This window comes from Helianthus annuus, chromosome 10, assembly GCF_002127325.2.
Source record: "Helianthus annuus cultivar XRQ/B chromosome 10, HanXRQr2.0-SUNRISE, whole genome shotgun sequence".
Taxonomy (NCBI): domain Eukaryota; kingdom Viridiplantae; phylum Streptophyta; class Magnoliopsida; order Asterales; family Asteraceae; genus Helianthus; species Helianthus annuus.
The window spans coordinates 43,026,361-43,039,077 of NC_035442.2; the positions used below are offsets into that span (position 1 = coordinate 43,026,361).

General features: G+C 38.6%; 1 pseudogene; it reads right to left on the reverse strand.

The window, feature by feature from the left end:
* Nucleotides 1–10,552: 10,552 nt before the first annotated feature.
* On the reverse strand, nucleotides 10,553–12,256 carry LOC118482615 (annotated as a pseudogene).
* Between the last annotated feature and the right edge of the window lie 461 nt (nucleotides 12,257–12,717).

Genomic DNA, 12,717 nt, shown 5'->3' on the forward strand with positions numbered 1-12,717 from the left:
GAAAAATGTTAAAAAGTTTGAAAAATTCTACTTCTGAGGAAGGAGAAAGTTCAAAAAGGTTTTACAAAAGAAGAGGTGATTTGAGTAAACAAAAGTGGGTGGTTAAAACAGATAGTTGTTCTGACAATGAATCTGATTCCATAAAATCAGAGGAGTCATTGGTTGAGAAAAAGATTGTGAGTTCCATTCCAGAAGTGAACGATGAGAATTTTCCTCAATTGTCAAAGGAAAATCTGATGTTGAAAGTGGGAAAGGTAGAGATCTCAAATCAATTCTTCGCTGATAAGGGAGAATTTGATGTGGAGAAGGCTTTCAATGGGAAAGTCAAACATATTTTCGGTAAGATGGTTGACAAGAAGGTAAAGGGTGCTAAAGAATTTTACAAATCAAAATGTTGGTGGGATAGATGTGTTCCAAAATCACCCAAGGCTGGTCAGGCTTGGGTGGACATTATGTTTGATTAAACACCTGACTTGTCGGAGCTCCCGGGTTGGTAAGAGTGGAGCAGGAATCGACATCATTCTTGAAATGTTTGTTTGGTAAATCTACAGGTGATATCTTTAAATTGTTATATTTTGATTTACAAGTGATTATGGTTGGTGAGTGAACCTGTAAGTGGTTGAAAGAGGTTTTCATTAACAAGTGGTTAATCAAGGTCATTAAGTTGAACTTGATTGGACCATACTTACAAGTGGTATTTTGGAGAACAAATGATGAGTTTATCCCCTAATCTACAAGTGGTTTGAAAATCAACAAAACTAAATTTCCGGAAAAACCATTTGATTAAAACAAACTTAAGTGTTTTGAAATCACAATGGGAAAATAGTTTGTTGTGAGGGGGAGTTCTGATTGATCATGCCGAGTGGATGGCGATTTGATATCAGTGGTCAATTTGTTTGTACAGTTTGTTTTCAAATTTTCCTTTAAATGTGTTTTGCATTTTAGGGGGAGTAAAAATTTCACAGAAAATCCAAAAACATGAGACAATAAAATTGCTAATCTATGCTGTTGTAAAAAAGATCCTCTAAAGGGGACACACCAAAAGTCGAGCCGTCATCTCTCTGCTGAACGGAAGTTCTGACCTGAGCTCTCACGGTTTCGCAATTTAACCCCTTACAGATATCATCTAGGTATACTCACCTGTAAGACTGAATATTGGGATCTGGATACGGGAGTATATTCTAAGGTGGGACATGCGAATAAGTTTAAGTGTTTAAGACATTAATCTCGTATCTCGAAACAGTTGAACTTTGTGTGAAAATTTAAGTGGATCAGTATACTGACAATCTAAGTGAATCGTTTAGAACGTAAAATGTTTAAAGCTTAACGGTGTTGGTGATTTGTCTCAGAAACTGATATGATCCTCTTACACAAACTCACAAAAATATTGTATGTAAATATTTCTTTACTGCATTACATTTCGGTTATTTCACAAAATTCCAAAAAGATTTTCGGTGTGTTTTAGCATAAAATTTTGAAAAATCCAAAAAGAGTTTAGACAACTGATGTTGAAGAGCTGATTATCAAAATTCCAAGTGCTGAACATGATGAACAGGTTTGGGAGAGTTTGATTGAAAAGTTTTTCAGAAAAAAGAAATTTATTGTTAAAATGATTTTAAGAATGATCACAGTTATTCTGATTGTATATTGAAAGAAAGGGAGTAAGTGTTGGTGCATACAACTTTAAATTTGTTAATATCTTATTTTTATGAATCTTAGGTTTTGGGTAGAGGATTTGCAGGAAAGCCTGAATTCTGATTGTGAGTAGCGAGCCAGGTTGCGATCCTGATTCTGAAGGTGATCCTGGTAGCTAGACGACGATCCCATCACAAGTTGAGGGGGAGTTGGATTGACAAAGAGTCAGGTTCTGATTCTGAAAGTGTAGATGCTGATGATCTTAAAGAATCAATAGATCTGATCAAGAGAAAGAATTTGGAAGCCCGGAGACTGATAAAGACTGAAGATGAGAAGACTCGATACTGAAGACTCGTCAACATCTGAGGGGGAGTCTGTTGGTGCATACATCTGTCGACTTCGTCTTGTATCGAGTCTTGTATTAGTATTGTTAGATCAGGGCACATTGTACGAGAAAATAGCAGTGTTAGGTTTGTTTAAATGTTGATTTCGCTCCAAGTGGTTAATTCCGCTCGAAATGACCTAAGACACTTTCGAGCGGAATCACATATGTCTAATTCCGCTCCAACTGATCATGTTGTCTTTCGAGCGAAATCACAATATTCTAATTCTGCTCCAAATAGCTTGTGTGTCTTCGAGCGGAATCAGGGTCCCTATATATACCCTTATGAGCGAAATCAGTAGTAACGTTCTTGTTTCCGGTACCGAACTGCTGCCGAAGTGCCGTTTGACTATAATCAGTGTGAAATCATCAATACAAGGCAAATTTAAGTATATCAAGCTGTTTTTCAAGTTCGTTTCTTATTTTCCGCATCTGAAACGGATTAGAGCTCTTCCGATTGACTCGTTTGGGTCAGCACGCGATCCTACAAGTATCAAGGCACGGAGTGCTAACCTCCATCATTTCTGATCGTGACTCGCGTTTTACATCTGAATTATAGCGAGCTATGCACAAGTCCTTTGGTTCTCGATTAGATATGAGCACGGCATATCATCCACAGACGGATGGGCAATCTGAACGCACTATCCAAACCCTTGAAGACATGCTTAGGGCATGCGTAATCGATTTTGGTAATGGCTGGGAAAAACACCTCCCGCTAGTGGAGTTTTCGTATAACAACAGTTACCCCACCAGCATCCAGGCCGCTCCGTTCGAGGCATTGTATGGACGGAAGTGCCGATCACCTCTTTGTTGGGCAGAAGTTGGTGATAGCCAAATCACTGGCCCAGAACTTGTAGTAGATACAACCGAGAGAATTGCTCAGATACGACAACGAATGGCGGCAGCTCGTGACCGTCAGAAAAGCTGTGCTGATAAGCGAAGGAAACCACTCGAGTTCCAAGTTGGGGATCGAGTGCTACTCAAAGTCTCACCTTGGAAAGGTGTAGTTCGTTTTGGCAAACGAGGCAAGCTCAATCCGCGTTATGTCGGACCGTTCGAAGTCATTGAGAAAATTGGCAAAGTCGCTTACAAATTGAATCTACCTGAAGAACTCAGCGGAGTTCACAACGTTTTCCATGTGTCGAATATGAAGAAGTGTCTGTCAGATGAGACCCTCATAGTTCCCCTCAAGGAGCTCACAATCGATGACCAGTTGCAATTCATCGAGGAACCAGTTGAAATCACAGACCGAGACGTTAAGATTCTCAAGCATACCAGAATACCTCTTGTTCGAGTTCGTTGGAATTCCCGTCGTGGCCCAGAGTATACCTGGGAACGAGAAGACCAAATGAAATTCAAGTATCCCCAGTTGTTTAAGAAAAGTGCAACCACTACTGAGGCTGAAGCTACTGCAGAATTTCTGGACGAAATTCCAAACCAACGGGGGGATGATGTGACACCCCAGGAAAACCAGGAAACCAACGCAACTTAACTAGCTTCCTCAGTAACCACGTGCTAAATTTCTGGACGAAATTCTCTTAACAGGGGGGGGGGGGAATGTGACAACCCTCAAAATTTCATGTATCCGTACGATTTATTTATATTAATTAAAGTGCTTGATGACTGTGCTGAATTACTTAACTGCTTTCTGATTACTGTGTCATACTTACATGTGCTTGTTAACATACTAGTCTTGCGCAGAAAAGTTACTAAATAGTCCTGTATACTTTCCTGAGTGTTGGGAATTAAAAGTGTTACAAAAAGATATATATAGGACACTAAACAGAATAGCTTGACACCTTAACGAACCAGTATCTAACCGAACAACCGGACATTACCCAGAACAGCAAAATAATGCTAGAAGAATTGTTTTTATTTTTCTGAACTAGTTATGGTTCCCGAACATCATAACACCTCCTAAAAATATCTACTAACTAAAGTATGTAACTAGCACTTGATTTATAACTAGATTGTAACCAAATTGGTTAGCACCTAAGCTAGACCCCCCTACCTATGACCGTCCAACATGGTGACCCCACCATAGATTTTATTTGATTAATAAATTGGATTATGTTTCCTCTTTTTAAACATAAGAACCAATGGATTTTAAGTGTTGGTGGATTTATAAGTAAACCTTAAGACCATAACCTTCATTCCATTCACATTTCACCAACACCTTTCTTCTCCTTCTCCCCCCTTGATCTCGGCCGAAACCCACAACCATACCACCACCATCTTCAAGTCTTGTTCATCCAATTTCCTAGTAATACAAAGGTGTAAGAAGCTTGTTTAAGGAGCTTGGAGCTTTCGGAAGTTGAAGAACCTTCACCATTTGCTATTAACCACTCTATTCCTTCACTTGATCATCCCTAGCCTTGTGCTAGTGGTAAGAACCTTGATCTTGCTATATTACTTCTATTTTAAGGGGTTAAAAGAAGATTCATAATGTTAATCTTGAAGAACACTAAGAATCATGAGAAGTAAACATGAACATAAGCTTAAAATTATAAGAAATCATGAACAATTCATGTGTTTATATGTTGTACTTGTTGATTGATGTTTGCTTATGGAAATGATGTTGATCATCATATGATCTTGCTAGATCATGATTAAAAACATAATCTAGCAAGATGAGAAAATGGAAATGTTGTAGGATGACAGATCATCCACACATGAAGCATGAACTTGAAAGAACAACTTTGTTTTCTTGAAAAGTAATAAACAAAGTAAGTTGTTAAACACATAGACCAAAATATTTATGAATGATTTTTAAAGAAACCATGTTAAAATACAAGTTTTACTAAATCTTGGTCCTTACATAAATATACATCATTTTGGTAAACACATGTGTAACAAGAAAAATACATGAAGAAACATTTTTAGAAAAATATGAACATAAGTTGTAAAGATCCATATTCTTTAAAAATGGAGTTTTTAAAGAAGCAATCACACTTTAAAGGGGTACAAGACTTACTAAATACACTAGTAAGTTACTACACATTTTTATAAATTTTCAAGTTCATGAAATGGTAATTTATGCTTGTTTTAATAAGATTGGTAAGTAAAAATTGTATATTGTTGATTGATGATTGTTGAATAATTTTTGGAAAAGAAAATGATATGCTTAATAGCATGGACACCTCCATTTACAAAGGAACCTCTGGTGAAATTTTCTAAAAATTCCAAACACTTAGAAAATATTTTTCTAAACAAGCGTTACAAGTATATTTTATAACATGTGTTTCGAATACAAACTTCGCCATAATTTTTGTAACAAAATACAAAGTGTCGGAGGTTGGTTTTTGTAAATAAAAATGGGTAAATATATATTTAGAATATATATCTTATACTAGAGCACTTCTGTGGGTACTTGTTTATTTTGTGAGATAGTTATATTATATTAGGGTAAAATAATATAACTTAACAAGATACCTTGACGATAGAATTGTGTGGTACGTGGTAGAAGTAATGAGTAAATAAACCGTACGTAGGATACTTGTTATGCATGAGAATCTGATTGTTAGCTATACCTTATTAGGACGTGCTTGATTTCCTGATTATTAGAGTAACTAATCTAACCGAGCAAACCAAGGTGAGTTCACACACTTTCTAAGGCATGGGATTCCCGGTGGATTGGGAATGGGTTAAAGAATTAAAACGAAACCTACATATCCTCCTTGGGTAGGATATGTACCGCCATCCTCCATAGGTAGGATGCCAATATTAATCTTGCGTATTCTCCTTGGGTAGAATACGTACGTTCGTCCTCCTTGGGTAGGACAACAACCTTAAAACTTACTAGACAAAACTCTATCATTAAGTCCCTCATTTTATATCAACTTAATCGCCGAGGCCAATGGCGAGCGGGTCATTAGTTAATAGCGCTATTAGGTTTAACAAACCTCACACCATGCCAGTCAGACGGGCGTGTACTAATGGACTATGGCAAACTGTCAATGATGATAGACATTGACGTAGGGCACAACTTATTTTCGTTAGTAGTCGATATGGTAACGGCCTAGTGGTTCACATGGGGAAGCCCCCACTAATTATGGATATGGTTTGGGTAATAAAGAAACTGGATAATCATATTTTCAACTATGGGGTAACCCCCACGGCAAGTAAGCCAGCAAAAGACAAACCATGTTTTCCGAAACAACTTAAAACTAAACAACCAACCGTGAACTCACTCAACTTTGTTGTTGACTCGTTACATGCCTTACAGGTCGCTAAATGCTTATGGAGCTTGCACGAGGAGGAGGTCGTTGTGGGATACGGACTGTTATGTTCCATGCTTAACATTTAATCCTTATGAACTTATTAAACTTACGTTTTGGACTTTAAACTTAAGAACTATGGAACTTATGTTTTGGACTTACATTTTGTGCTTCCGCTGTTTAATTTGAACATGGTTAACTTTCTTTTGGTCCCCAATTGTATTGTGGTTGGTTTTATTTACTTAATTACGTTGTTCAATATGATTGGTGGCTCGATCCTGGTCATGTCACGCCTCCAAGCGGTGATACTCCGCATGGTGGATTTTGGGGGTGTGACAGTAAGTGCAGTCCTTGTTAAGGATCACCAAGGTACAAAACATCCTGTCTATTATGTAAGTAAGAGTTTTCTTGATGCTGAATCCAGGTATTCACATTTAGAGAAACTTATTCTTGCTTTGATTATGGCATCTACTAAATTAAGACATTATTTTGAAACTCATGCCATTATTGTTAAGACTAATTTTCCAATTAAAAATGTTCTCAGGAAACCTGAAATGTCAGGAAGGATGGCTAAATGGGCAGTGAAGCTCAGTGCTTATGATATAAGATATGAGCCTAGATCTGCCATTAAATCCCAAGCCTTAGCTGACTTTGTGGCAGATTTCAGTAGTGACTTGCAAAGGGAAGTTGAGTTAGAAGTCCAACAGCTTGAAGAAACTAAGGATTCTTGGATACTCTTCACTGATGGAGCCTCTAATGTCAAAGGAACAGGACTTGGAATACTACTAAAATTGCCACAGGGGGACATAATACCCCACTCAATAGCTTGTGAGTTTCAAACTACTAACAATGAGGCTGAATATGAAGCCTTGATAACTGGTTTGCAAATTGCCAAGCATATGAGAATCAGGTATCTCGAGGTACATGTAGATTCATAGTTAATTACTAATCACTTCAACGGATCCTATGCTGTTAAAGGTGAAAAGCTAATCAAATATTTAGAGATACTCAAAGAATTAGCATTCTCTTTTGTTTCCTTTAGTTTGACATAGGTACCCAGAGAAGAGAATGCAGAAGCTGATGCATTGTCCAATCTAGGATCATCCTTGAAGATCCAGAAGATATCAAGATCCCTATTATCCATATCCTAACCCTTGCTATTGAAGATCATGTAGCTATGGAGATATGAGAAGATTCTGCAATCATCCCTAGTAATGATACACAGTCTCATTCAGGATCCTGGATCCTTCCAATCATGAGATATATACAACATGGAGAGATCCCTACAGGAGAAAACCCCAGGGCTTTCAAAATTAAGGTATCTCAATTTACAATAATTAATAACATGTTATATAAACGATCTCTTGCATGACCATATCTAAGATGCATTGAGGACCCTGAAATCCAAGAAGTTTTAAAGGATTTTCATGAAGGAGATTGTGGAAACCACACTGGGGGCAGGGCATTGTTCTCAAGGATCCTTAGAAAAGGATACTATTGGCCTACTATGAAGAAGGATGCTGTGGTTTATGCCAAGAAGTGTGATCCTTGTCAGAGACACATGTAACATCCTTCACCAACCAGCAGAGCTCTTGCATCCTATATCCTCTTCTCGGCCATTCATGAGATGGGGAATGGATATAGTTGGTAAACTTCACAAGGTACCTAGTGGAAAAGTGTTCATGCTTGCCATGACTGATTATTTCTCAAAGTGGATAGAGGCTGAAGCCTTTGCTCAAGTCAGAGAAAAAGAAGTGATATCCTTTATTAAGAGAAATATTATTACCAGATTTGGCATTCCTTCTGAAATTGTTTGTGATAATGGATCCCAATTTATTGGGAATAGAACTACTAACTTTTGTGACAGCTGGGGGATTAAGATGATGACATCAACACCAGTCCACCCACAAGCTAACGGTCAGGCAGAATCATCCAACAAGTTCATCATCAACAATTTGAAGAAGAAGCTTGGATCCAAGAAAGGAAAATGGGCAGAAGAGCTACCTTATGTACTATGGGCTAAGAATGCTACTGGTCAAACTCCATTTTCTTAAGTGTTTGGGGCAGAATCAGTGATCCCTACAGAGATGGTGGTTCCCTACTGCAAGAACAAGCATCCGTGATCCTGAAGGAAATGCTGAAAACTTGATTCAAGACTTGGATACCATAGAAGAACTCAGGGATTTGGCAAGGATAAGGATGGCCAGTTATCAACAAAGGATGGCTGGAGCCTACAATAAGAATGTCAGGATCAGGAAGTTTCAAGTTGGTGATATGGTGTTGTGGAAAGCATTTCAGAATACCACGAATCCTGCTGATGGCAAGTTAGCACCAAAGTGGGAAGGCCCCTATCTCATTGAAGCTGAGGTAGGAAAGGGGGCATATCGATTGTTAACCATGGAAGGAGATTTACTACCAAGAGCTTGGAATGCTGTCCACTTAAAAAGATACTTCCTGTAATAAGGATCCAGGATCCTCAACTGTATCAGTATCCAATGTCCATGAAGGATCCTTAGAGGATAGATGATCCTCATTCTGGTAATGATCTAACTCCAATCTATTTAATTTTTTAATTATCTTATGTACAAGGAGAAGGATCCTGCATCCTTTATCCTTCTTTCACTTAGTTCTGAGTTTTGCAGAAGCTTGATATATCCTTACCAAAGGATTGAGTATCCACAAAAGTTTCCAGTTTTTTGGGCCTGTCCCCAGTATTGCCAGTAGCGCACGATGATCCTGGTGCAGTTCATGGCAATGGGACCAGTACTCGCTTTAGGGGCTGACAATTTCATTGTACTGGCTGTATTCAGGATCCTACGTATAATGGTAGACGTACCATACATCCGTTCCTAAGGTTTCTAACGTTTTCATGTTAGCTAAGGTTTTGGCATTTTCATGTCACTAAGTTTGGATAGTCGCCAGTAAGGGCCATACTCCAGTTTACACAAGATCCTTTGGGCTTGTCCCCAGTTTTTTTGGGCTTGTCCCCAGTCTTTTGGGCTTGTCCCCAGTATATTGGGCTTGTCCCCAGAATTGTTGGGCTTGTCCCCAGTTACTAACTCTTCTCTTATATTGGCTTAGTCCCAAGTTTCAGAAACAAAATCGCTTTTGGCGGTAGGGTCAAAGGGCTTGAAGACGGTATCCGCCGGAAAGCAATGGCGAATCCGGTTGATCTCCGGATCGGTAAAACTGCAGAGTTCCTTTGGAGTATTTTTGATAATCCCTTGGCTTTTCAAAGGACTATCTTTCTGGTGATCCTTGGCGGGGGATGATCGCAACTTCATTGTGATCTAAAGAATTTGAAGAAGAACAGAATAAGAAGATGAAGAGAAAAGGAGAAGAGAGATACCTGATTGATCTTTGAATGAGGATTTAAAGGAAGTAACGCACGAATATAAATGCCTATCGATCCTTATCTCTAACCTATTTATAATGATGATTCTGCAGGATTCTCACTTCAATGACGTAAGACCAGCAACGGCTAGTTCGATCCAAACGGCTATATATCCGTTAGTCAGTTGGAGATAAGATAAAAAATACAACTTGTTAAAATACATTTTACTCCTTATATTTTGGGGGCAATTGTTAGGGGAGGATTTTCCAATCCTAAGGATCACTGATCCTCAAGCACTATCAGGATCACGGATCCTCAGTTCTGTTTGAATTAAGGATCCTCAGAAGACATTGCAGGATCAGGATTCAGGATCCTTGTTCTTATCCTTATACTAACGGTTGCCTTCATTATGTTTAAGTTTGTTTTGCAGGAGTATACGCCTTGGACTTTGTCTTGCCGATATTCTTGGGGAATATGCCCTCAATATTCCGCACGTGCATGGCTTTGTGAACGTTATGGAGATCGTGGGAAGCTTGCACATTTAGCGGATAGTTAGTTGTTTTAGTTATTTTCTAAATTAAAAAGGGGATAACAAGCTTGAATTAGAACACTTGGCTATTTTTAGCAAACACACACTGTCGAAACAGCTCTCAATAGCTCTCAATAGCTCTCAACAGTTCATTTGGCAATTTCACACACATTACACTTTAGTGATCCTTGTAACAAGCTTGTTGTCATCCCGAGTTGTAACAATTATTCGTTTAATCTTAGTTGGTGATCGGTAGTTTCCATCACCCGAGGTTTTTTATGCCGGAGATCAACTCTTGATCAAGGGCTTTTTCCTTGTATAAATCCTTGTGTCATTTGTTCATTTGATTTGCAAGTTGTTCATACAATTGTTCATTGATTCAAGCATCACACCTCACAACAAAAGATTTGGTTGCATTATCCTTGTTGATTTTTGACCAAAACAATATGTATCCTCTAAACCTCTTCTACATCACTCTTGCCAGTTAGCTGACCGGTATGAAAGTATTTAGGATCCAAGTATCCGATGGTCCCTTGAACTAGTATACTGACTTGATCATGACCCAGTGGGACTAGCCTTGAAGTACCAAAATCTGCAATTTTTGCGGTGTAATTGTCATCCAACAATATGTTAGTAGATTTCACGTCTCTATGTATGATAAGCAAGTGCACCAGCTGATTCATGTGATATCCTTAAACGACTATCCCATGACAATCTCCCTTTCCCACTTGTTCTATTATGAATGTGACGATGGAAAGTCTCATTAGGAACAAATTCATAAATTATTTTGGGACATCAGTTTCCAGACAACATCCCCAAAGTTGCACCACATTTGGATGATTAATTTGTGCAAGAATTGCCATTTCATTTATAAAGTGACCCCTTTGTTCTTGGTCCAATCTTTGGGACTTTTTGATTGCTACTATACACTTATCTGGTAGAGTTCCTTTGTACACAGTGTGTTATGTACCAACCGGATTTGGGATAAATCATCCGTTGAGTGAATTAAGCTCAAAAGAAAATAGTAAGAAACAAGAATGTGAGATATCTCTCTTTTAATATTTTTCATTCATACCTTTAATTAATAAACCCAAATGCCTTTATAAAGGCTTACAAAATATAACTAGACGGAAATAAATAATGGAGATAATTGTTTTGGTCAAAAATCAAGCATTGATAATGCAACCAAACTTTCTGTTGTGAGGTGTGATGCTTGAATTAATGAAAGATGTTAAGGATCACTCTGAAATGTAATGAACAAGTGACACAGAGATTTATACGAGGAAAAAGCCCTTGATCAATGAATGATCTCCGGCATAAAAAACCTCGGGTGATGGAAACTACCGATCACCAACTCAGATTAAACAAGAAATGTTTGACAACTTCGGACGATAGCGAGCTAATTACAAGGATCACTATAGTGTAAAGTGCACAAAGATGTGTAATCGCCAAGTGAATTGTCAAGAGCCGTTACGAGTGTGTATGTTAAGCTAAAAATAGCCAAGTGTTTCTATTTAGCTCGCTATCCCCTTTAAAAATAGAAAATATCTAAGCTAACTAACTATCCGCATTTCATGCAAGTCCTCCACGAACTCCATAACGTCCACTTCAGTCATGCACGTGCGGAATAAACATGGAATATGCTCCAGGAATATCGCCAAGACCAAGGCCAAGTCCAAGCTCGTACTCCTGCAAAACAACATCATATTTAAAGCAGACAATCGTTAGTATAAGGATCCTTATGATGATCCATGATCTTGATCCTGCAATACTTCTGAGGATCACTAGCTCAAACAGAAGTGAGGATCACTAAACCCAACGGCAATTGAGGATCACAAATCATTGGAAAATCCTCCCCTAACAATTGCCCCAAAAATATAAGGAGTAATGATGCAAATAACGAGTTATATTTTCTCGTCCTTATCCGCAACGAATCATCCGGAGAACTAGCCGTTATAAGCGGACTAGCCGTTAAGATCCTGACGTCATTGAGGTGACTATCCTGCAAAATCATCATTATAAATTGAAGTTAGAGATAAGGGCTAGAGAGCATTTAAATTCGTGCGTTTCCTCTTTAAATCCTCATTCGAAGACTTGATCAGGTACTTCTCTTTCCTTTCTCTCTTCATCTTCTTACTCTGTTTCTCCTTCTTCACCATTGTTACAATCAAGATGATGCTAAGATCCTCACCGGGTAAGGATCACAAGATGGACAGCCCCTTGAAAAGCCAAGGGATCATAAAAGATTCTGCAAAAGAACGTTGCTGCTTCACCGATCCACAGATTGACAGAATCCGCCACTGTTTTCCGGCGAACACCGTTTTCAAACCATTTGATCCCACCGTTCTAAGCGATTTCGTTTCTGAAACTTGGATAGCTTATCTGGTCACCCCGTTCACAATAGGATACACATACCCTTTGCCGGATTTCACCCAATCCTTCTTCTCTCTCACTGGCATCTCCTACATCCAGGCAATGCCTATGATCTGGAGGGTCTTGATCACCCTTGAAAGGATCATAGAGCAACAAGGTTTTGATCTGGGAATGTCGGAGCTTGCAGAGATGTACGACCTTGTAAGCCATGGGTCTCACCGATATCTACTCAAACATAAGCCTGGTG